The 25,856-nt window shown below is 42.1% G+C and overlaps 1 protein-coding gene across 1 annotated transcript in view; it reads right to left on the minus strand.

Annotated features, from left to right (window-relative positions):
- Nucleotides 1-25,003, minus strand: part of LOC132152747 (unconventional myosin-XVI-like) — a 217,292-nt gene extending 192,289 nt beyond the window's left edge. The window contains exon 1 of the mRNA XM_059561610.1: nt 24,823-25,003. The gene's annotated coding sequence lies outside the window, so the exon portion shown is untranslated. The remainder of the gene's footprint in view (nt 1-24,822) is intronic.
- Nucleotides 25,004-25,856: the final 853 nt, after the last annotated feature.

Genomic DNA, 25,856 nt, shown 5'->3' on the forward strand with positions numbered 1-25,856 from the left:
GCTCGCTCTCTGCTCTGTGGTGGTGTAAACAAAATTGTCATGTTGCTAAGCAACAGCCTGTGTCAGTAGAGCAGTTTGTGCACTATACTAGAAAACAAACACTTGGGCAAGCGCATAGGCTATGTTCATTTGGGATTGAGCTTTATTTGCTATCAGTAGTGACACGATCAGGTCATATAATGTCTGAAAAGGTAACCAAATCAATCTGTTTCTTCAACCCACAAGTCATGTAATTCCTGTAACCACAGTAACAGACAATCACTGCATCCCTTATCACTGCAACTGTGTTAGAGAGTGTGCATGGATCTGCACTGGAAATAGTAGACCATTAGAGTACAATACACATTTCAACATACTATGATTATGGACAAACTACTTCTACTCTTGAGTTGTGTATAGGATGGATAGAAGGCCTACAGTATGTGAATTGGGATGCAGTAAAATAATTTAAAGGTCTCCCCTATTTCACTTCTGAAAGTCTTGACATTTTCCAAGTATGGTAACCCATACCCATACTTGACCCTACTAAACCCATCCAAGTGCACACACACAGCAGTGAGAAGTGAACACACACCCGGCCGGAGCAGTGGGCAGCTATAGATCCAGCACCCGGGGGTTCAGTGCCTTGCTCAAGGACACTTCAGCCATGGGTATTGAGGGAGGAAGAGAGCGCTGTTCATTCACTCCCTCCCACCTACTCCTGCCAACACCGAGACTCAAACCTGCAACCTTCGGGTTACAAGTCCAAGTCAATAACCATTAGGCCACAGCTGCCACCTCTATAATATTCTTCATATTAAACATGGACTTAATGTAAGCTAGCATGCTAAAGTTAACATCCCTCAAGCACTTTCATGATCAAAACATTCAGGATTAAAACCTGAAAACAATTCTGAAAAAAAAAATAATAATTCATATACAACTATATGAATAATTAGCTGCATTACTGTATATAGTAGGCTACATCATCGAGTTTTAACACCACAGCTCAATTGTTGCATTATTTGCTTTAAACTGAACATTCTGTCATCATCTACCACTCTCAAGTTGCTTAAAACTTTTGTTTGTCGAACACAAAAGTAGTTATCTGTTAATATATCTTGCAATTTTGCAGTCAGTTCAGAATGGCTCTCTGATATATGCTTGTATAAAAAGATCTACTCTCTACATCAGCCACTATGAGCAAATATGCAGATTTCATATACTTCTGGGAATTCTGCATCTAAGTGAGCAAATGCTCTAGAGATGAATGAGAATATTATCAGATAGCTTTATCCAGGTTAATATTACTTTGATCTTGACCGCGACATCTATAGTGTAACACTGCACTTCCACTCAGAGCCTGAGGGTGGCAGTGTTCACACATCATCCATAGACCACACAGTTTGGGCAATATGTATCCAGACTGAGGAATGTTAAAGTCACTTAATTAACTCGGTCACTGGTTACACACATTTTAGGCATACACAATAAACCCATTGTTAATAAATATATGATCTGACATGAAAAGTCCGAACAATAATAATACTGCACTAGTTTAGCAATCCTCAAGCTTTGTCAGTATCAAGACAAGGTATAAATAAGAATATTTGCTTTAAAAACCACAACTAAAGTCTCTAACAAAGGATCTCTTAGAGCTGAATATTTCCCTGCTCCACTGTCCTCATAGGGTGCTGTGAAGATTCAAATGAAGCTGCTAAATGAACCCACATGCATAATGAGCAGCATGAATAATTGAAAAGATGAAGTGAAAATGCTGATCATAATGTAGCAACGATGAACAAATGCAGCAGAACATTTGCCAAAGTCTGACATTCTGAGTAATAATACATGTACACATCTACAGACAGGACCTCGTTTACAAAACACCAGCAGAACAAATTTGTGTAAAATGCTCGTAAACACTCAGTTCAATGCAACAATTTACACATGAATGGTTGCATGAACAGTTGACACAGGAATTCATTCTGCTTGTGTTAATGACGCCTCAAATGCATAACCAAAGTGCAGATCACACTTTTGTTCACAAAATGTTGTGCAATACAATTGAGCAGGAGACTGACTAGATCAAGCATCTTGATTGGTTTAGTCATGACCTTTAACCCCTGCTGATTAGCACTCCTGCTATGGACAGGGAGATCGATGTTTGTTATCAATCACGAATGAGTAGCTTGTAGCACATTATAATAGCTGGGAGCGAGCACTTTTTCCCACAACGTCCACAGCCTCACATGACATTGACAAGCCTTTTATATGCTGGCAAAGGGAGAACATGTGGGAAAATGGTGGCGTGTGCAATGTGCACATGGTATTTACACGCTCACATACACCAACTTACACACATCCAGAGACAAATTTAATACAACGACTACATCCACTCTCCTGGAGTACCACAAATCCAAGTACATTCACTATTTAATGCCCACTAATGTCCATGACCTTGGAGCAATTAGATGGCAATATGACATCAGCACAGTCCAATGGCATTTTTGGGGTCTAAAGTCCCCACTGTGATCTCATCCTCACACACGCCGCCCCTCACGTTACACATGGTATATTTAGAGCTGAACCAACTGCACTTCAATCAGTCCTCTAACTCAGCCTGACCTGCTGGATAGATCACAACACGTTCATTCTCTTGCACTCACTCACCCCCTTTTCCCCCATGCACCCATTTACTCCTCTACCTTCATGTTTCAAGGGAAAAAAATGCAGTAGAGTTTTGAGCAACAGACAAACAAGCCCACCAAACACTGAAGTAAAGTAAAGAAAGAGTAAAGAACGCTTCCTACCGGCAATCCCGCCCAGTGCTAGAGGAAAGGGAGAATGGAAGAGAAAAGGTAGGGAGACTGCGAAAAACGTGCCTGCCTGTGTACGGCTCCGCTCTGCTCCACCAAATCAATTTCACACTCTCTCACCTCTCTCACAGTCACCATGATGTCATTCATTCATCAGTTTGGCGTTGCTATAGAAACCTTGGCTGGCGTGGTTTTGGTTTGGCCGTTCCGTGACACTGTTTGTTTTTTTGCTTGTGAGCATACCCTTGATTGTATCCGACCCCTCCCTCTCTGTAAGGTGCAGTAGTCCACCATTGTGGATGTTGAGGGGTGTGTGTATAAAGGGTATCCTTATTCAAAAGCTAAAACCCCCAGGGCACTCAAAGACAGAGTGTTTTATCCTCCCACTAATCAAGACCTCCTCATGCAGGGTCCAGGCTCATTATCTCTTACTTCAAAAACATATATACACACAAAAATAGACTCCTTATTCTGACCCCACATTATTGATTAATCCAGCTTTTTCATTCACACACAAATAGACCACAAAGCTCCCCTGAAGCCATGTCTGGGTGCCCAGGTTAAGCTCCTAGATTCTTCACCAAGTCTTCAGTAATGCATAGATAATAGGACTGCCCCCCCCCCCCCCTTCATTATGGTGCATTCTCTCTCGAGTCTGACCTTGGGGGATCTGCATCTTCACAAAGACCCTGTAGTTCCTCATATTAATCACAGTCTGTAAAAAAGATAAGAGACTCACCAGGAGCCACCTCCCACCCACTTATAACTGTCTGGACCAGAATAGACGCAGTCGCCCTCAACTGGAAAATCATCTGATTAATTCTTAGCAGAAGAGTAAATTACATGTTCTTGTGGAATAAAGGAAATTGATTCTGTAACCAAGGCCACATTCCCTCACTGGTCCTACATTAGGGTAATATAATGTGAAAAGCATTGAACTTGTCCAAAAATGAACTGGATGTCATTTTTTCTACTCTTTATCTAAACAGACTTGGTTGTGAACAGTGAAGGCTTATTCATATTAGTTAGTTTGAAGCCTTTTTGCTATATTATTTGACCCAGACCTTTGACCATTTGTTGGGAACATGCAGATAATAAAAAGTTTAATCTATTGTACAATACAGCAGGCTGAGTGGTGCTGCTAACTCACTGTAAAAGAGAACTGCTGGCTTACTTGCTTCAAACAGCTATCCTAGGTGAACCCATATGGCTTACAGAACCTACTGTCCATGACACCAGACAATTTGCATGACTTATGAAATGTCTTAAGCTCAATGTGTAAGTTTGTGATTTGCACACATGAATTTTTCCTCACTCTTTTAAATGTAATTTAGAGTATACAGCAACAAGAAATGTTTAACAACTGTCATAACGACTTTATGAATAGATCATAAATGCCTCATAATTTATTTTTTAATTATTTATATTTGCTTTGTTGTTTTATTTATTTTTAATACACTCTCATCTCTTTGCATGCTGTCATCTGATCCTTCAGCAACTCCTTTTTTCTTTCTTTGAAGAATCAAAGCGATCGCCAGGACTTCTCTTTTCAACTTAAAAATATAATGTTTCCTCTGTGAATCTATTTCTGCTTTCTCGCTACCTAGCAACCTCTGTGATACTATCTGTGTGAAACTAACCAAAAATCACCTCTGACCTCAGTTGTCTGACAGAGAAACCCTTGCACATTTTTTTTATTTCCTTATATATTAACCATAAATGTTTTAAATTATTTGATGTATAGAATGTATACAGTATATATATATGTACACACACAAAACATGCACACACACACACACACACACACACACACACACACACATATATATATATATATATATATATATATATATATGTATATATACATATTGCATATATATTATTCTAATGTATAGAATAATATATTGTGTTAATGTATTACAATGTATTGAATAATGCATTCCACTTTTCATATATTGAAATATATGTGACAATATATTTACTTGTATATCATAATGTATGTGTCACACTCTAGTGAAGGGAGCCGCACAAAGACGACAGAAATTCAAGATGATAAAGATTCATACAAAACACTGGGTAACACAAGCAGCATACACAACTAATAACCACTGGATAACTGAACTGAAATGGGAACTTAAGTAGGGCGAGATAACAAGGGACAGAAAGGTGAGAATGATAACTAATCAAACACAGGTGAACTGAAAGAACTAATCAAAGGACATCAGTTTTTTCATATAAATCATCCAATGCTGTGGTTAGTCTGACTCTATCGGCCCTCTACTGGTTTTCTCATGTCATAATCAATCTGTCAAGAAATGGCTTATGCGTGCGTATTAAGCAGTCTGCCACTGATCATGTATGTTGTCATGAAACTCTTACATTTGAGGAATTTGTGTGAGAACATATTACATGATCATAGTTATTGTTAGGATGAAAATGATCTTGTATCTAAAAAAAAAAAAAAAATTGAGTATCTGTGCACAGGGTGACAAGCTTTAGCTTTGTATTTTGAACTTGGATGTCTCTCCATCAAGTGTGTGAATTAGTAATTTATATTAGAGACAAGTAGAACTCAAACTACTGGCCTTTCTTCACAGTGTGATATGGGTATAAAGCTCTCTGTTGTATGGGTTCTCTTACGAGAGCTCTCTCGTACTGCGTCTTAGCTAAGACGCTACGGGAAAAGTCTCTTTTCACGAAATACTGAAGCAAAAAATTATCCTTAATTTTGTATTTTTGTAAAGCGCATTTGCAGCAGTACACAGCCATAGGCGAGACGGCTCGTTCGCTCATTGGCTTGTTCTGCGGCAACTGCACAGCCTATCGAGCGCGGGCTGATGCAACATCAGACCAATAAGGGCGCTTCGCGCCCTTCTTGCCACTTCCCGCCGAAACGGGTGTGGCCCAACCTATAAAAGGAGCTCGAAAAGGCTGACTCACCTGATTTTTCATCTCTTCAGCGAAGCTCACGCATCGCTGGATCACGGAGGAAGCAAGCGCCGTCTGAGAAAGCACATCAGCAGGACGAGCCATTCTGAAGCTGCTGGCATCGCCGCCTTCCATTGCCGTTCCTGCTGCGCTATCCGGCGCCTATATCCTTTCAATCCTGTTATATACAAGCTGTTCTTTATGTGTGTGTGTGTGTTCGCCCTGCGACACACACTCGTAAAAGAGCTCGCGTCTTTTTTAAGATGCCTTCCTGCGGCTCGTCAGAGCCCCACTCAGCGAGGGAGACCGGTACGTCATCTGTGTCTCCTGCCTGGGTGAAGATCATGCAGCGCTCGCTCGCTGACGGCGGATGCCCCCACTGCGAGCTGTTGCCATGGTGACTCTGAGGACTCGCCTGGCCTTTTTCTCTGAGCCTGCATTCTCCGCTGCGCTGAGGCACCGTAAAAGCATCGCTTCCAGCGGATTCCGGAACCGTCTTCAGCTCAACCGAGCTCGCAGGTTCGCCCTGCTTCACCGGCCCCCCCCTGCATCGCTTCCCGGTGGGCAGCGCCCGCTGTTTGCCGGCGCGTCGTCCGAGGAAGTCGATCTCAGGGCCGCGTCGGGGGAAGAGGACACGCGCTCTCTGCTGGCTTCGGGCAGTGATGGCTGGGCGAGCTCCGAGGATCTCGCGCCTTCTGCTCAGAAGCCCAGCAGACGAGCTGACATCGAGAAGGAGCCGGGGCGAATGCTCGTGTTGGCCGCGATGTGTCTCGGCCGCGAGTGGTTTGCACCAGCGCCCCCCCCTCTCGTTCCCGGCTGGATGGTATTTCCCTTTCGGATGAGCGTACTTCTCAAAGCCCGCCTCATTTCTTCCTGAGCTTCACGAAGAGGTGGCGAAGGCTTGGAACGCTCCATATTCAGCACGAACTCGTTCGTCTGTCTCACTAGCATTCTCCACACTGATGATGCTAAAAACAGGAACTACCACTCACTTCCGCCGGTGGAACAGGCGATAGCGACGCACCTTTGTCCGCCCTCTGCTGGACGGCGGCAAAAGCGGTGTTGCCATCTAAAGCCTCCTGTGTGACGCTGCGTCGGCACTACTAACGATGGCTGCTTCATCGAAGCGCAGGTGTACGAGTTCCGCTGTGGCCGAGCTCTCACCCAAGCGCGCCGCTGTTTCAGTTCCAGGAATTGTGACTGTCTCAGCGTTTTCTGCAATGCGCAAGCCTGCACAGTTGCCCGCTTGCCTGCACACAAAAGCCGTTATCACAACAGCTTCAGCAACGCAGCTCGAGACCCCCGTTCTCGCTCTACTGGCCGTCGCCCCGCGCCGCGGGGACCGCGGCAGAGGATTACGGTGAGGCCGGGAGCCCCGAAGCCATCCTGGGAAAGCCATCTACGCATGCTGCATGACGCTGCGTCGGCACTACACACGATGGCTGTTTCATCGAAGCGCCGGTGTACGAGTTCCGCTGCGGCCGGGCTGTCACCGAAGCGCGCCGCTGTTTCAGTTTCCAGAGATTGTGACTGTTTCAGCGTTGTTTGCAATGCGCAAGCCTGTACGGTTGCCCGCTTGCCTGCACACGAAAACCGTTATCACGGCTACCCAGATATTTCCCGAAAAAGGTGTAATTTCTGGTGTCCCGGCCACGGCCGATGGTGCTATAAATGTAGTGACGATGCCCACTGCTCAGTGCCCATCTCCGCATATAAGCACAGCCCTTCACACAGGGCTCGCGCCTATAAAAGCAACTCAAGTCGATCACGCGCACTACATAGTAGACGTGCCCACTCCTCAGTGCCCACAATCACTATGTCACACGCGTCATGTGGTTTCTGTAAAAACGAAACCCGTGCACGTTCGTCCGGCCACGGCCGATGGTGCTATAAATGTAGTGACGATGCCCACTCCTCAGTGCCCATCTCCACATGTAAGCATAGCCCTGCACACAGGGCCTGCGCCCATAATGTCGACTCAAGTCGGTCGCGCACACTGCATAGTAAACGTGCCCACCCCTCAGTGCCCACAATTACTATGTCACACACGTCATGTGGTTTCTGTAAAAACGAAACCCGTGCATGCTCGTCCGGCCACGGCCGATGGTGCTATAAATGCAGTGACGATGCCCACTACCCAGTGCCCATCTCCACATGTAAGCACAGCCCTGCACACAGGGCTAGCGCACATAAGATCGACACAGATCGGTCGAGCGCGCCGCATAGTAAACGTGCCCACTTCCCAGTGCCCACATACACTATGTCACATACGGCGCGGGGCTTCTGTAAAAATGAGACCCGTGCACGTACATTCTGCACAGGCAGACAGCGAGTTGAAAGTGGTAAAAGTGCACACATGCAGCCCACGGTTACTCGCAGATATATCGAGTCCCACGGGACCCGCTCAGCCTCCCTCCAGTCGGTTAAGCGCCGGAACGGGGTCGAGGAAGAGCGATCTGCCCGCTGTGATCAGCGCGCTCCCCGCCTCAGATGCGCAGCACACTCGAGCGCCGCCGTTGCCCAGTCAACAGAGCGCGTTTCGCATCCAGCCCTTAGCCATTCATGCAGATGCATGGTCAGTGCTTCCAGGGGTTTCGGATTGGGTGCTAGGCATTATAAAGAGAGGCTACTCGCTACAGTTTTCTCGACGCCCACCGTGCTTTTCAGCGCGCGTCGAAACTACGGTCAAAACAGAAGTAGCACACATACTTCGGGCCGAAATATCAAAACTGTTGAGCAAAGGGGCTGTAGAGCCTGTGTCTCAAAGCGAGGGGGGGCTGTACAGCAGATACTTTCTGGTGCCCAAGAGAGACGGGGGTCTCCGGCCCATACTGGATCTAAGACAGCTGAACGGGCATTGATGAAACACAGTTTCAAAATGTTCACGACCAGGAAGCTCCTCGCGCAGATTCGCAGAGGGGACTGGTTCATGTCAATAGATCTGAAGGACGCGTATTTTCAAATACAGATAGCGTCAAACCACAGGCGATATTTGAGATTCGCCTTCGAGGGCCAGGCATACCAGTTTGCAGTCCTGCCATTCGGCTTGTCCGTAGCTCCTCGTACGCTTACGAGGTGCATGGATGCAGCGCTCGCTCCTCTTAGACTCAGAGGCACACGAGTGCTGAATTATTTGGACGACTGGCTGGTTCTGGCCCGATCATGAGCGGAGCTCATGGACCACAGAGCCGTTTTACTCGATCACCTCGAGATGCTCGGCCTCAGTGTCAATTGGGTGAAGAGTTCGCTGAACCCCAGTCAGACGATCCTGTTTCTGGGTATAGTTCTGAACTCGTGTTCCATGACGGCGCGGCTGTCACCACAGCGCGCGATGGGCATTCAGCGTGCAGCGAGTTCTTTCCGCTGTGGCGCGACTGTGTCGCTCAAACACTGTCAAAAGATGCTGGGTTTCATGGCCTCAGCATCTCCGGTTCTGCGGCTGGGCCTGCTCCGCATGCGCCCCCTGCAGTTCTGGCTGAAGGCTCGGGTGCCGCGCAGAGCGTGGGCGTCTGGCTGGCTGCATTTCAAGGTCGATCAGAGCTGTGTTGCGGCTCTAGCACCTTGGACAGCGAACGGCTGGTACCGATCAGAAGTCCTGGGGACTTCCCCGAGTGTGAAAATGGTGTCGACGGACGCCTCCACTTCGGGATGGGGAGCGCTGCTCGAAGGCAGACCGTCCTTTGGCCTATGGTCAGAACGGGAAAAGCTCCATCATATCAACTGCCTGGAAATGCTGGCAGTGGAGAATGCGCTGACGCGCTTTTGTCCCCATATCAAGGATCACCACGTCGTAGTCCGTTCGGACAACATGTCCGTGGTGTCCTACATAAATCGCCAGGGCGGTCTCGGGTCCCGAAACCTGTACAGGCTGACGGAACGCCTCCTGATTTGGGCTCAACGCAACGTGCGCTCGCTGAGAGCGGTGCATGTGCCTGGACTGCAGAATCTGGGTCCAGACAGGCTGTCCAGAGGCAATGTCCCTACGGGAGAATGGTCTCTACACCCGCAAACAGTTCGGCTGTTGTGGGAGAGATTTGGCATGGCGGAGGTGGACCTCTTTGCGTCCCACGGAAACGCTCACTGCCCCACATTCTTTTCCAAGAACGAAAGCGCGCTGTCACGGAAATGGCCGTGCTGCCCGCTTTATGCGTTCCCTCCCGTCTCCCTCCCTTCCGCAGGTGATAGAACGGGTGAGAGAAACGAGATGTTCAATACTGCTTGTGGCACCTCTTTGGAAGAACCATCCATGGTTCCCAGATTTGATGCAATTAGCAGATGTCGCCCCATGGCCGGTACCGTTGAGGAGAGATCTCCTCTCGCAGGCCAGGGGCTCGATTTGGCACCCTCGACCGGAGTTGTGGTCCCTCCATGTATGGGCACTCAACGGTTACCCGCTGATCTCGCAGGGGGAGTGCTAAATACCATCACTCAGGCTAGAGCTCCGTCGACACGACGTCTGTATGCCTCGAAGTGGTCGGTGTTCTCCAGCTGGTGCACAGCTCGAGCTTATTCACCCCTTAGTTGTGAGGTGACGGAGGTCCTCTCCTTCCTACAGGAGCTGTTGGATAAGGGCAGAGCCCCATCCACGCTCAAAGTTTATGTGGCGGCCATCGCAGCGTTTTCTGAAACGGCGTCCGGTCAGTCAATAGGAAGGAACGATTTAGTCATCCGGTTCCTCAGAGGAGCTAGGAGGCTGAATCCTCCCAGACATCCGTCAGTCCCTATGTGGGACCTCGCGGCGGTTTTGGAGGCCTTGAAGGGTCCCCCTTTTGAGCCTATCCAATCGGTTAGCCTTCAGCATCTGTCGTTCAAGACAGTATTCTTGTTGGCTCTCGCTTCTGTGAAGCGTGTGGGTGATTTGCACGCGCTCTCGGTGAGCCAGTCGTGCTTGGAGTTTGGGCCCAATGACTCAAGGGTCATACTCAAACCTAGGCACGGTTATGTGCCGAAATCCCTCAACACACCGTTTCGGGCTAAGGTTATTGCCCTGTCTGCCCTGCCGGTGTCAGGGGAGGATGGAGACTCGAGTCTTCTTTGCCCTGTCAGGGTTTTAAGAGCTTATGTGTCTCGCTCTGCTGCCTCTCGGCAGACGGAGCAGCTATTTGTCTCGTTCGGTGGACGTTCCAAAGGAATGGCTGTTTCGAGACAGACTCTATCCAGATGGATAGTTGACGCCATAGCGTTAGCTTACGCTTCCAGGGGCCTTCAGTGCCCGTTGGGCGTCAGAGCACACTCCACAAGAGGCGTCGCCTCGTCGTGGGCGTGGTCTACTGGGATCTCCTTGCAGGATATATGTATGGCGGCGGGTTGGGCCTCGCCGTCTACATTTATCAGGTTCTATAACCTGGAGGTTCCCGCCTTGCAAGCAAGGCTGCTGTCGGTATAGAAGAATCAGGGCCCTGAGGGGAATTCTGAATTCATGAGCGCTAGGTGCTGCCGACTGTTATATGGGCAGTATTGCGTAAGACCCGCATTGCCACATTGGTCAGGCCTTGCCTCGGCTGTGTGATGTCATATTGCCGCATCTACGGATGCTGCTAGATATGGGACGGAGGGTTTTTCCCCCTTTTTTCTGTCCCGGACTCTCTGTGAGTCCCTCAGGTGACTGCACTGTAAATCCTGGGCGTTGCTTCAGGTTTATCGGTGTGTGATCCCTGCGCGCACGGCGTTTTACATCGGGTTCCCGTAGCGTCTTAGCTAAGACGCAGTACGAGAGAGCTCTCGTAAGAGAACGTACTCGGTTACTAAACGTAACCTCGGTTCTCTCTAGAAGAGCGAACGAGTACTGCGTTCTCTGCCGTGCGTACGATTCACTCTGGTTCGCTTCGGCGATGAAATAAATCAGGTGAGTCAGCCTTTTCGAGCTCCTTTTATAGGTTGGGCCACACCCGTTTCGGCGGGAAGTGGCAAGAAGGGCGCGAAGCGCCCTTATTGGTCTGATGTTGCATCAGCCCGCGCTCGATAGGCTGTGCAGTTGCCGCAGAACAAGCCAATGAGCGAACGAGCCGTCTCGCCTATGGCTGTGTACTGCTGCAAATGCGCTTTACAAAAATACAAAATTAAGGATAATTTTTTGCTTCAGTATTTCGTGAAAAGAGACTTTTCCCGTAGCGTCTTAGCTAAGACGCAGTACTCGTTCGCTCTTCTAGAGAGAACCGAGGTTACGTTTAGTAACCAAGTACGTTTTACTTTGCCTAATAATAAATTACTGAATTTGTTTTGTGTTTATATGTTGTATATTTCAAGTTGGCCCACACAATGCTGTCCCAAGTGTTTTGTTCAGGACACAGAGTGTTTCTATGGGAACTGGAGCTCTTAACGGCAGCTGCAGTGACACATTGACTTTACCAATTGGCAGTTGGCTCTATTTTTCAGAAAGCGGTAATTCCTCCACCATATTGTGCAATATTCTCATATTCATATCAATAAGAGTAAACCATTTTGGTATACAGTCTTTGCTATGTAAAATGCCATTTATATTATATTTAAGACAAGAGATTTATTCATGACCTTAAATGCCAGTAATGTATGTGTGCTTGTGAGAAATATTTCTGTCAGTGTACAAATTACCTTCAGCAAGGATCCCCTCATGGATTCTCCTCACGCAGACTGAACAACTGTGAAACTGTGAAGTTACTTGACAGTTTTGTAAAGAAACTGCAAGATGGTCCCAGCAAGCAGCGGCAAAGCCTGATGGGTCATTCAGACCTCTCACATGGCATGTAAACAATGCTCATTTGTCCATCAATTCTCATCTAGCGACCATTGCTGCGCTTCTGAAACAATACAACATATTGTGTCTCTCCGTAGAGCATGAATTAATAGTTATATACTGAATTGGATAGCTAAATTAGATTCAGTGTTCTTCATATTGAGATAATGTCCTCCCAAGACAGTGTTTATGAAGTTGATGACCACAAATCTGAACCTCAGTGGTAATGGAACAGTGTATTGTATGAAAGCATTCAAAGCAAAGCTTGGGTGAAAACACTACAAAATGGTGAGAACAGATAGAACCAAAGTAGGTCAGATATTTCAACCAACCCACAGCAGAGCAAAAAAGACATCAAATAAAAACAGATTGTAGAAGAGCAGCAGCTGAAGCTCAGAGATGTGAATGATTTATGAATTGATGCTGATCAGTAGCTTTGAGCTTCACATTCTCCCAGCTTAACAAGACCAGCGAGGATAGTATCTCCTATGCAGATAATTCCCTGGATCCTATATTCTCAGGGGTTCACATTCCTGGAACTCTTGTTCATAAGCAATTGCTGGGTTAAAGAAAATGAAACCCTGTTGGGTTCATCTGGGTTCAGTGTGTTTTTTACATGACAACGGGTCTGAAAAGACAAACTTTTGAAGATGGGTTTTAAAGTGCAAGATTTTGAAAACAGCACCACCGTATTCATGATAACTACAAAAACATGAATTTGTGAAAAAGGTTATGTCATGCGTATGCTTATTATGTGTTCAGTCTAGATACTGTATGGGTGTAAGTGCGTGGTGTATCTTTACAAAGTGACATCATCACCAACTACTCTTCTGGCATGTATAATACAATGTTATTAGTCGTTTTCGCAAATTTATGTGAACGGCTCAACATTCTTGTCATGTCAAACATAAAGTGTTAAATTGATGACGGCTCTTCCTGCAGCCAGGATTTGCAACAGTTTGGGATGCAAACTCCCAAAGTCTCTACAGACAGCAACTGGTAAAGCTGTAATGGGAATACTTGTTCATTTACAATAATAATAAAAAAAAATCGTGTAAAATGTAAATGGATAGTTGACATATTTTGCAGGGGCATGCTACAAATTGTAATGCAAATTATTACGTGCTAGTCTAATCTTAAAAAAAAAATAATAATTCTCACATGCCATATTATAGAACTAAAGAGCTATAAAAAGTCAAATTTAGCTTTTGCCTCTTTATTTCACTTAGCTAACAAGAGCAATCTGTTAGCATACTAGCTTAACATGCCGTTAGCCGATTAGATGACATACTTATCCTAACTCATTTGCCAAGCAATTACTCAAACTACAAGCTCATAATTGATATACTGTGTGCCATAACCTTCAGTCAGTCTCTCCTTAAAGGAGAACAATATATAATTGGCAGTTTCAATTAAATGAATCATTTAAATAAACTATGTGATGTGAAAGCATCAGTGTAGTGTATGGTCATGCTACACCACTACTTACTGAAAAAGCAGCTTCTTGCTAGAAAAGCTTATATCCTATAGCACTGTCACTAGTTAGATCACAAACATGAAAGCGTTTTGAATTTATTTTTTCTATGACCTTGTTTGTTTACATAGGCATTCCACGGTCAAGAATCAATGATGATTTTTTAATGATCATTTGCGATAGCCTTTATTTCGTAGATGGTAGGGTTAATGGCCAACGAAAACTCTGTTCACTCATTCATAACAAACAGACATTCTGCAGCGCGTTCTGCTGCATCAGTGGTATGCAAAACTCATTGCATCAGCTATCAAAAACCCATTTCTGTCATTAAACACCAGAAGGCTGATATATGACTGGAGGAACATTGGCTTGCTGTCAGTGTTTTAATGAGAAAATGAAGCCTTTAAGGCACTATGATTGGACAAGTTCTATGTTTGTAATGAACCTCAAATATTTCTGGCTCGGTCACTTCAGGTTGGTGTCAGCTTTTATGCAAAAGTGACCAAAGGTCGATCATTTTCAAAATAAATTTGTGATTTTCAGTGACATGAGTCATACAGTATATCAGGATGATTCAACTGTCCTGATATCATTTCCTCAGTTTATTACTGACCCATATAAATAGTTAGAGCAAAAAAAGGAACAATTTCACCAGTAGGAACAGCTACTACAATAACCAACGCATGGGAACCCAGTGATAAAGTCACTATATATGTGTGAACGCCACATATGTATAATGTAAGTGTGTGTGAAATGCTGCTCAGTAAAATATAATCAGCACACTTTCATCCCATAATTCCAAACAGCTCTCTTTCCTTGACAATGTCTGAAGTGTGATAAGGGCTTGTTTTTTTGATTTGTCGCAGTGACACGCTCCCTCCCATGCGAATGCATTGATCTCTGGCCCCGTTGTTATGTGACAGGATTGATTTCTCTGCTGTTACGGCTGTACATGGGACGGTGCTGGAAAAGGTGAGCGTAGATCTCTGTTATTGTTTCAGATCTAAAAGGATATTCCATCATATTATAATAGACTTTCTCCAAGCGTGCTAATGCATTTTATATCACCAGATAGTTCACTGACCAATGAGATTAAATGTCACTACAGGCTGAGAGGACTTCATTTCACATCACAAAGATTAGAAACTGAGCCACAGTGCTTTTGAGGAAAACCGCAAGACTGAGAGGGCGATCATGGACAAATTCGTACAGTTTCTTCAAAATCCCCCCTCTGAATACGACGACAAGAGAAGAATAATAGATCTGTCGCACTGAAATTCATTTTTTGAGGATAAAGCTGTTCTACGGGAATAGAAAATTTTTTTCTGCAAGTGATGCAGCTCTTAACACAAATACAAAAAGCACCATAAAAGTATAAATGTAGTCAATTCAACTCATGCACTATATTCCAAGTGTTCTGAAGGTGTATCATAGTTTAATGAGGAGAGCAAACAGAAAATTAAATGGTTATTCATTGACCTCTGGCATTAATATACTAACATAGAAAACATTAAAATATTATTATCATGAAAGTAAATGTTGGGGTATAACTTTGTCGTTATGACAAGATATGAACAGCTGCAGTAATTTCAGTCACATTGCACTATATTTTTAAACACCTAACCTGACACTTAGCCCTAAACCGAACCACTTCTCAACATTATAGAACACGTAACATGAAGCTAAAAGTAAAGTCACACTGTATATAGACTATATAACAAAAAAAAGTATAAGCACTGTACATAGGTATACCAACATTTTATCATTTAATGAAATAATGTGATAAAATATACAGGCATTCAGTCATTATACATTACATATTTTAAATCAAATTATTTTTTTCTTTGTTGTTTGTTTGTGAATGAAACAAAATGAAACAACATGCAGGTTTACAATGACCCGAGGGTGAGTAAATCATTTTCACAAGTTTCATTTGTGGGTGAGTGACTCCTTTAATGTGTGATTGTCTGAGCATGTCACTCACCTGGAGAGTGTGAGAGAGGAGGAGAAACAGATGACGTGACAGAAAGTGCGAGACTTTAGAAACAGTATATGAATATGATTGTGCCTTTTGTGTGTCTATCTTCCCATTAACCATCTGTTCTTTCATTGCAGTGAATGTTCATTGCTCTGCATGTGTGTTGGGCTTGAGTGGTCTTCTCCAGTCAAGCAGCACAGATCTGGCCAGATCACAACATGCTATGAACATGTATAGATGACAGACACATCCCAAATCTCCTGATGCCCCTTTTATCCAGTCAGAAATTGCTCTCCTGCTCTCTACCCATCTGTTTCTTGCATGCACACATACAAATATATTCCTCATGTCTTTGTTTGGCATATTTCTCTTTAGCCCACATTTCTGTGGTTCTGAGATCTGATTTGAGCCTTTGTCTTCGCTTTCTTTCACTTGGTTCCTTTCATCATATATCCCATCTTCAGCTTATTTTCAGAGCTCTGCTATCTTCTCATTCTCCCATTATCTGGCATGCTGTATATCTCTTACTCTCTTTTTCCTGTCCACTCCCATGGCTCCTCTAAGCATCACTAAACTCAAGAGAGTCGCTGCCGAGAGCTGAAATATGTACATTGTTATCTTAAAAATTAAACTGATTTAAGCCTGAAATAAGTACCCAGAGAAAATGTATGCTCAGAGGTTATTATTGCATCACTCATAAGACTTTAGAGCATAATTTGTTACGTTTAACTGAAGAATTAGAAATCTTCACTATTGTATAGTTTGTGTAAAACAGTTTGCCAAAAGAGTAGTGTGCGTAGATTTATAGTATCTGTATAGTACAGTACTCTCGCCAGTCAACACACCTTATGTCTCTTTGAGCATGAGGTGGGACTGTCTGTTTGACTGACCAATGGCAGAACCTGTTTGAAAATAGACTATTATATTTGCAGGCCTTCTTTCAAGACTTCTTTCAAAAACATATACAAATCTTAGCTAGGGTCACCATATGTCCTCTTTTTCCTGGACATGCTCTGGCTGGGATGTAAGAATTGCCTAAAATGTCCTGGTTTTCGTACTGTTTTTATACTTGAAGAAATGACTGAAAAGTAGTTGGAGCAATAGCTAACATGCATTGTGCCTGTTAATCTACCAATCATTGCATGCAAGTGGGTGGGATCTACAGAGAATGGTAAAAGCAAACTAAATTTGCGTACATAAAATGTATGAATATTGTAGAAAGGAACAAAACCTGGCAATTTTAAGCAATTTATAAATCCCAGCCAGGGTATGTTCATGAAAAAGAGAATGTATGTTCATCCTAAACTTACTGACCACAAACTTTTGAATAGTAGAGTATATTACTGTATTTTACTGTATTTTCTCTGCTAGAAGTGTAAACAAATGAAGTTGCTGTAACTGTGTGTACTGTACAGTACATGTCTGTGGGTGTGTGTGGGCTGTCTGCCCTGTCGACAGTCTGTGTATGATCACTGATCCAGGATAATTCTGCCAATCTGTTTACATACCACTCCAAACTTTCCAAACAGCTTCTTGCAAATGACAACTTATTTAGTAAAATCCACAACAAAGACTAAAAAAGGAGGTTCCTTCTTCAACAGAATTTCCTCTATAAAGTACTCTGTAATGTGATTTATGGCACATGGTAGCAAGCTGGACCATAATGCCTGGATGTTATGTCAATAGTCAGAGGTCTGGCTATGCCACCCTATTTCCACAAGGCCTGAATCTGAAATAAGTGCCATATTTTGAGCTAAATAAGACTGTCTTTGTAATGTGTACTGTACGTCACTGTCGATAAAAGTATCTCCTAATGCAATACTCTGTAACTAATTTCAGTCCTGACACAAACATGACCCTCTCTCAGTCTCTCTGCATGTCCAGACGGGCCCAGACGTCAGCCCTGACACTGTTACTCAGCCATGACAGTCACCAATTATAGCCTGGAATGGGAAACAGAGTTAGCAAGGCCACCTATCGCCTGCCAGGAACAGGTGAACCATGAGACCATCCTCTCATACATCCTGGAGAAGCTGAAATTTGTTTTTTTTTTCACATATATCTCTGCCTCCTTTAGTTACAACATTTGCTTTTTCTTTAATTGAAGAGATTTTCCATACAAAAATGAAAATGTGGTCATCTTTTACTCACCGTCACATTAGTTTAAACCTGGAGGACTTTATTTCTTCACAAAAAATAAGCTATTTTGAAAAATGATGGGAATAAAACAACATTAGAGCCCACTTACTGCCATTCTATGGGAAAAAAAATACTCAAAATATTTTCATGAAACACAAAGTGAGTAAATAATGAAGGAATGTCCATATTTGGGTGCAATATCCTTTTAAATAATAAGGATAAAGTTGGCCTTAATTGAATGGATTTGGAAGATTAATGCCTAAAATCATGTAGTCTGTAACATCGATACTGTGGTCAGTCCAGTTATGTGGTACATTTTAATGTATCCAAAACAAAACTCATAATTTGTATTGATGGAAATCATATACAGTAAGTCATGTTGTTCCAAACTAGCACAACTGATTCCCTCATGCAAGATAACTGTCAATTGCTAACTTTAGCTCTTTATTTACATCCTATTTAAGTGTAAATAAGAAGTCTATAATGAATGAAACTGAAGAGTTTGATCTTGGCCTTCTTAAATGGAAGTAGAATAGTTTTTATTTTGATTGATATAGATATGGTACTGATGAAATTTTACTAATATGATGTTTAAAAAATTATGTGGTTCTTGCGTTTACCCTGCTCACCAACTTTCCAATCAGCTGCTGACTGAAAAGACGTAAGAAACTGAAATGGATCTGTAAGTTTGGAAATACACAAGGAGCTCAACAGGAAACACAGTAAGCCGATCTACTCAACCCAGGAGCCCAATAATAGAAATCAGCCCAAGCAGGGCCCTATTAGTGTGCATCTGTCATTGTATCTGTCTGTGTGTGTGCCATGTCAGGAATGTAACAAATGGCCAAACTCCTGAAGCATTCTCAGGATTGCAAACATTTTTTTCTGATCACACTATCAGTTTAAACCCAGTTCTCAGTTACAAAATGCTAATTCAGAGCAATCAAGCTGCAAATTTCCCTCCTTCAGCACTAGTATAATCCGTCAGAAGTTTGAAATCTCCCAAGAAATCATCCATCACCCACTCTCTGCTTTCTGTCCATTTTGTAAATCAGGAGAGAAACTCAAGACCCACAGTCTATTCTGAGCTCTCTGCTTAAACCATGTCTTTACAACACTTTACATTTATTCATTGTGGAGACACTTTTATCCAAAATAAAAAAAATAAAATTAGATGTCAACAGTTTACCAGCTAACACAAGTGCAGTCTGTAAACATGGGTTAAAGTCTCTAGTAAACTTACAACAGGTCTCCAAACAGCCACTTTTTATGAATTACTGAGGCAAGATGTGAAAGTAACTGCCTTGGAGAAAGAGAGAAAGAAACTTCAGAGAAACCTATTCCTCCACAGGCAATCACAAGGAGGAGGGAGAGAATTTGATTAGTCTGTCATGGTGTCTCGGATGCCTTAGCTCATACAAAAAGAGATGGAGGAGAAAAATATGTGTGAAAGAGGGCGAAAATACTAATACTAATACTATCTGTCCAAAAGATATTGTTTGTACACTGATATGTAGACATGAGTAATAACACTTTCTTTAAGATGTGAATATCAAGCCCAATATGTTGCAATTTACCATTTGTTAAGTACTTACATTTTTGTGCATAAAATCGTAATTATAGTCAACATAACATTACATTTTGGAGACTTCATTACGAACTATGAATGAACAGTTAATAAATTTAACAACCAAAAAAAAAACCTCTGGGTCTAGAACATGCAACCACAATTATGAGAAAGACTACTGACGTGACAGTTGTCCAGAAGACAATTGTCAACACCCTCCACAAGGAGGGTAAGCCACAGAAAGGGCTGAAAGGGCTGGCTGTTCTCAGAGTGCTGTATCAAAATATATTCATAGAAAGTTGACTGGAATGAAGTGTGGTAGTGTGGTAGGAAAAGGTGAACAAGCAACAGGGATGACCATAGCCTTGGGAAGATTGTCAGGAACAACCGATTCAAGAACTTGGGAGAGCTTCACAAGGAGTGGACTGAAGCCGGAGTCAGCGCATCAAGAGTCACCACACTCAGATGTCTTCAGGAAAAGGGCTACGGCTGTCAATTCCTGTAACCAAGCCACTCCTGAACCAGAAAAAACGTCAGAAGCATCTCCCCTGGGCTAAGGAGAAAAAGAACTGAACTGTTGCTCAGTGGTCCACAGTCCTCTTTTCAGATGAAAAAAAATTTAGCATTTTATTTGGAAATCAAGGTCTGGAGTCTGGAGGAAGACTGTAGAGGCAGAGAATCCAAGCTGCTTGAAGCCAGAGATGATTTGGGTGCTGTGACGTCTGCTGGTGTTGCTACATTGTGTTTTATCAAGTCCAAAGTCTACCAGGAGATTTTGGAGCACTTTATGCTTCCATCTGCTGACAAGTTTTATGGAGATGCTGATTTCATTTTGCAGCAGGACTTTAGCACCTGCCCACAGTGTCAAAACCACTTCCAAGTGGTTTGATGACCATGATATTACTGTGCTTGATTGGGCAGTCAACTCACCAGACCTGAACCTCACAGAGGATCTATGGGGTATTGTGAAGTGGAAGATAATCAGATGATCTGACAAACAATACAGAGGAGCTGAAGGCTGCTAACAAAGCAACCTGGGCTTCAATAACACCTCAGCAGTGCCACAGGCTGATCGCCTACATGCCACGCTGTATTGAAGCAATAATTAATGAAAAAGGAGCCCGAACCAAGTATTGAGTGCATAATTGAACCTGCTTTTGGAGAGCTTGAACATTTCTTTGTTTTGTATATCTTTTTTTTTTTTTTTGATTGATCTTTGAGAAAATATTCACATTTTTGGAGATTAATAGGAATTAAATTTTAAGATAAGCTGTAAGTCATAACCATCAGAATTAAAACAAAAACACTCTTGAAATATTTCAGTTTGTGTGCAATGAATCTACAATATAAGATGAATTAAATTACAAAAAACTAAACTTTTCCATGATATCCTATTTTTTTTAGATACACCTGTATAATAAATGTCAAATTTAGTGGAATTCTATATGATAATGCGAAAATTAAAAATACTTCCTGTCTTACCACAATTTACCTAAAAGCTTGTAATACATATTCATCTGCCAAAGTTTCTTCCCAGTGTTTTTTTATTTTTTGAAAAACATTTTAGCATATCAAAATGCTTACTGTTACAGCTGATGGAAATGCTAATTATCGATACAATTTTGCACAACTTTTTAAATTTAGCTTAAACTGATCCTTTAACTGTTGTGAAATACTAGTTTGGAAACACTTTTTGTGAAGAAAAAAGGGCTAGAATACAAATAAACGTGGTATCAAACGACAGAATTACACTCATATCTACAAATTTGCTCCCATTAAATGCTGTTTCTCTGTAACCGTCTGTATTTTACAATAACTTGGGGATATCTGGAATGTGAAATAATTTGTGCTATTTTTGTTGCTGTTGTCTGTTAAATGGAAACAGGCTGTAGACAGCCTCAACCTTTTCCTTAACACAATTTTAATTAGTAAAAGGGCAATTAATTGAAAACAGATTGAATGAAGACAGCTATCCCTCCAACCCCCATCAGTAAAATAGTGGAAACTTGGCTATTCTCACACTGATTAAATAATAAAAAAAATAATTTTAGTAGTAGTAGAATGCAGTAATGAACATCCACTGACCCTGAGACACACATCCAAAGTGCTACAGGATCATGATGGTGAACAATTGGATTGCTCTCACACTGTTTATGTGACAATATGGTCAGCAATTGAGAGAGTGTGAAACCAAAAAAAAAAAAAAAAAAAAAAAAAGGGGGGTTGCATTGGTTGCAAGCGACCCTCTAAATCAGGTTAATGTGGTGGATCTGTTCCAGGCCCTCCAGATTTTCAGTTTAGAGGCATCATACAAACCATCATTCACTGATATTGCCTTTCTACCACCAGCAACCCGTGATAGCACACGCACAATTACTTCTGACCTACTTTAGCACACCAGAATGATGAGAACATCTGAGAACATTTCCTGTGTGCAGATGAAACACTCTTAAACCAAGTACACACTGCTGCTGAATATGGTTAGCAAACCTCAAATGGTTATGTTTATTATTTACAGAAAGTATGGTCTATAACACAATTTGCCCCCCAAAAATTGTGTATACACACATAAATTGAATTACTACTTGTTAATGCAGTGACAGCAGTTTCAATTATATACTGACTGTTTATCTAAGGTTCTTAAAAATCATAAGAATGGAAGAACGTGTCTTAACTCTTTGGCAAATTTTGATACTGTGTCTCTACATCATATAGTTTCTCTTATCAACGCTGCAGTCCAGATGAAACATTACGCTCCAGAGAGATTGTTAAACTGTTTATGGCTGATAAAATGCAGCAGCTTAATGAGCATAAACAAAACACACCGCCTCTGTCGACACCAATTTAATAACTACTGCTGGACATGCACAAATCTTTGCTGCTCATAATTCTTTTGTCATATGTAACTTTCTTGAACCACATTTCTAGTTTACAGCTACGAATCAGCAAAATGTTGCTATGGTTTTTACTACAGGTGCACTTTTAACTTTTCTTTTTATTATCATTTATTTTATATTAACTATAAAGGATGTAACTAACATAACATTTTAAAAGTTTTAGAATTAGTCATAATTATCACCCCGAGTAATAGACTAACCTTCACTCTAACCCTAACCCTAGTTCTTCATATACTGGCATGTGAATAACCATTTTAAATATGAATCAGGGGTGGAAAGAGTACACAGCTTCATTACTTGAGTAAAAGTACAGATACCCCTTGCTAAATTTTACTCAAGTACAAGTAAAAGTACTACAGTCAGATGTTTACTTAAGTAAAAGTACTGAAGTACTTGTTTTTAAAAGTAAATGAGTATCAAGAGTACAAGAGTACATTTTCTTAATATTGCATTACTACTGCCACAGTGCTTACATTTATGTACAGAAACATCCTACATGGACTTATGAAATATTTTTATGTTAATACCTTGGACAATGTAAAAGGAATTGAAAGTAAAATCAAGTCATTTTCATCTTTTTATAATGTTGCTTTATTTAACATTTCTCACTTGCCCACGAGACAACAGCACAATGGCAATGCTCTGACAAACCTCTGCTAGAGTTTTAATGGATTTTTTGTACCCACATCTGAACCTGACTGTGTTAAACACACCGCATACTCAAGAACATCAAAGCAAATGCTCAGCTTACATTAATGTGTAATATCAGAAAAGAAAATTCAGCTAACAATTGTGTGTACATGTGAGTTTCTCTTTTTTCATCAATCAAATCAATAAACCTAAACCAGCAAAGAAGGCAATATAGCAATGTTCTGACACACCTCTCAACCTGACTGTGTTATACACGCAGCATAGAAAAGAAAATAATAATGATTAAAGAAAATCAGCTAATCAGCTGTGTTTAGGTCAGAGTAGAAAGAAAGGAAAAATTAAATCCAGCTCATTTGAGTGACAGTATTAAGCCCCTTCCTCTCACACTGACATACAGACAAAGGCAGGAGAAAATACTTTCAGCTGAATAACACCATTCTCACACACACAATCTATGTGTGATTTTTCTTTTTCCTTTTTTCCGTCCACACGGAGATGCGTTTCTCTGAATATGCACAATTTTTTTTTTTTTATCTGATCGTTTCGTCAACACGGATCCAGCGTTTTGGAAGAGTGAAACCGATGTTTTTCGAAACTGGGTCCCAGAGTGGATAAATTTGAAAATGCCGCCTTTGTGTTTTCGTGTGGACGGCGAATCCATATATTTTCTGAAATGATGATGCATCAGCCCACGTCTCGTCCCTAGTCAGAAATCGCTACGCCACGTAACAGCAAAAAAAAACATGAACAAACACTGAACGATTATCTTTTTATTAACTAAAATTAACATAGATTAATAAATGTATTGTTCAATGTTCGTTTGTGTACCACACGCAAGGTTTATGAGCATAGTCCATGTCTTCTTCTCCGTTTTAAGTGTATCTCTGTGGCAGAATGACAGTGGCACATGCTGGTCTGGCATGTATACTACATCGTTTTGCGGTTTCATGTGGACATGGATATTTCTTTAGACGAGGAAAAAAAAGATCGGATAAACTCCGTCTCCTTGTGGACGGTGCCCAAGAAGTAATGGGTACTTATGGTTATGGATAGAAATGTAGCGGAGTCAAGAGTACAATATTTGCCTCTCAAATGTACTTGAGTAAAGTCATGAGTACTCCTCAAAAATGATACTCGAGTAAAGTAAAGATCCCTCAAAATTGTACTTACCGTATTTTCCGGACTAAGTCACACTTTTTTTCATAGTTTGGCTGGTCCTGTGACTTATAGTCAGGTGCGACTTATTTATCAAAATTAATTTGACATGAACCGAGAGAAATGAACCAAGAGAAAACATTACCATCCGCGAGAGGGCGCTCTATGCTACTCAGTGCTCCTGTAGTCTACACTAAGCAGCATAGAGCGCCCTCTCGCGGCTGTAGACGGTAATGTTTTCTCTTGGTACTTGGTTCTAAGTAAATGCGACTTATAGTCCAGTGCGACTTATATATGTTTTATTCCTCATCATGACGTATTTTTCAACTGATGTGACTTATACTCAGGTGCGACTTATAGTCCGAAAAATACGGTAAGTACTGTACTCAAGTAAATGTACTCCGTTACTGTCCGGCTCTGTGAATCATATCTCCTATATCACTCAAGAACATCAAAAATTGTCAGTGTGGATAGTTTTGTCCCCAATGTATAGCCACATAAACACAGTGAAACACAAACTCACCTCATAGTCCTGATCTCTTCTTCTCTTGGAGTTTGTGTAATCCAGATCTTTCACATTGCTTTAGACACCTCAGCTGATCACACTTCCTCACTCTTTTGTTATGTCGCATGCACAGAGAACTCTGTGATTTACTAAGCTCCTTCCACTCCACGCAGCTCCCATGGGCTAGTGTCTTCACACAACTAACTCATCCACTTGAGCGAGCCATATCAGAGAAAGAGAGAGAGAGGGAAGGAGGAGTCACAACGGAATCCAATTTGATGAGAATGAGCCGGTAGTAAAATAAGAAGAGCACACTGATCACTACAGAGCTGTGTTCTAGACTATAGTACAGATGAACTGAGAACGACAGGCACTCCAAATCTCTGATTACATCTGCTTAGCAAAGAGCAGCTGCTCTGAAACAGTGACACAGGACTTCTGCTGGCCATGAAATTGTAGTGGGGGAGGGGGTGCGAGGGACGAAGGCTACTGAAATGGCTAATGTACAAACGTACAGTATACACACATTATATACTTCAGTTAACAAACAAACACAGCAGCACGTGAGAGATTAGCTGTATACTGTAACATAGCAGTCGCACATGGACTGTTTTAATGTTCACAGGACTGTTGCTGGTCACTATCTGCATAACAAAGACACTTCAGACACAAAAGATGGAGAAGCGATGTGAGTGAGCAAGAAAGATTTGAATTCCCACAAAACTTCAAATAACCGATCAAAATTACCATCCCAGTAGTTTGAACAAGTGGTGGGTTACAGGTTACTATACAGTTCTTAGGATTGTCCTATTCTCCAACACCTTGATTCTCAACACTGCCCTTAAAAATAAAGACTGACTAAATAAATAAATAAAGTAAGTACTGTAAGCTATGAACACTAAACAAAAAAAGTGAAAACTAATACAATTACAAAATAATACTATGAACAAACAATCAAACAAATATGAAAAAGGACACTGAGCAATAAACAAAAGACTAAAATAAATATATTAAATAACACACATAAAACTACGAACAAACAAACAAATAAA

This window comes from Carassius carassius, chromosome 11, assembly GCF_963082965.1.
Source record: "Carassius carassius chromosome 11, fCarCar2.1, whole genome shotgun sequence".
NCBI classification, from domain to species: Eukaryota; Metazoa; Chordata; class Actinopteri; order Cypriniformes; family Cyprinidae; genus Carassius; species Carassius carassius.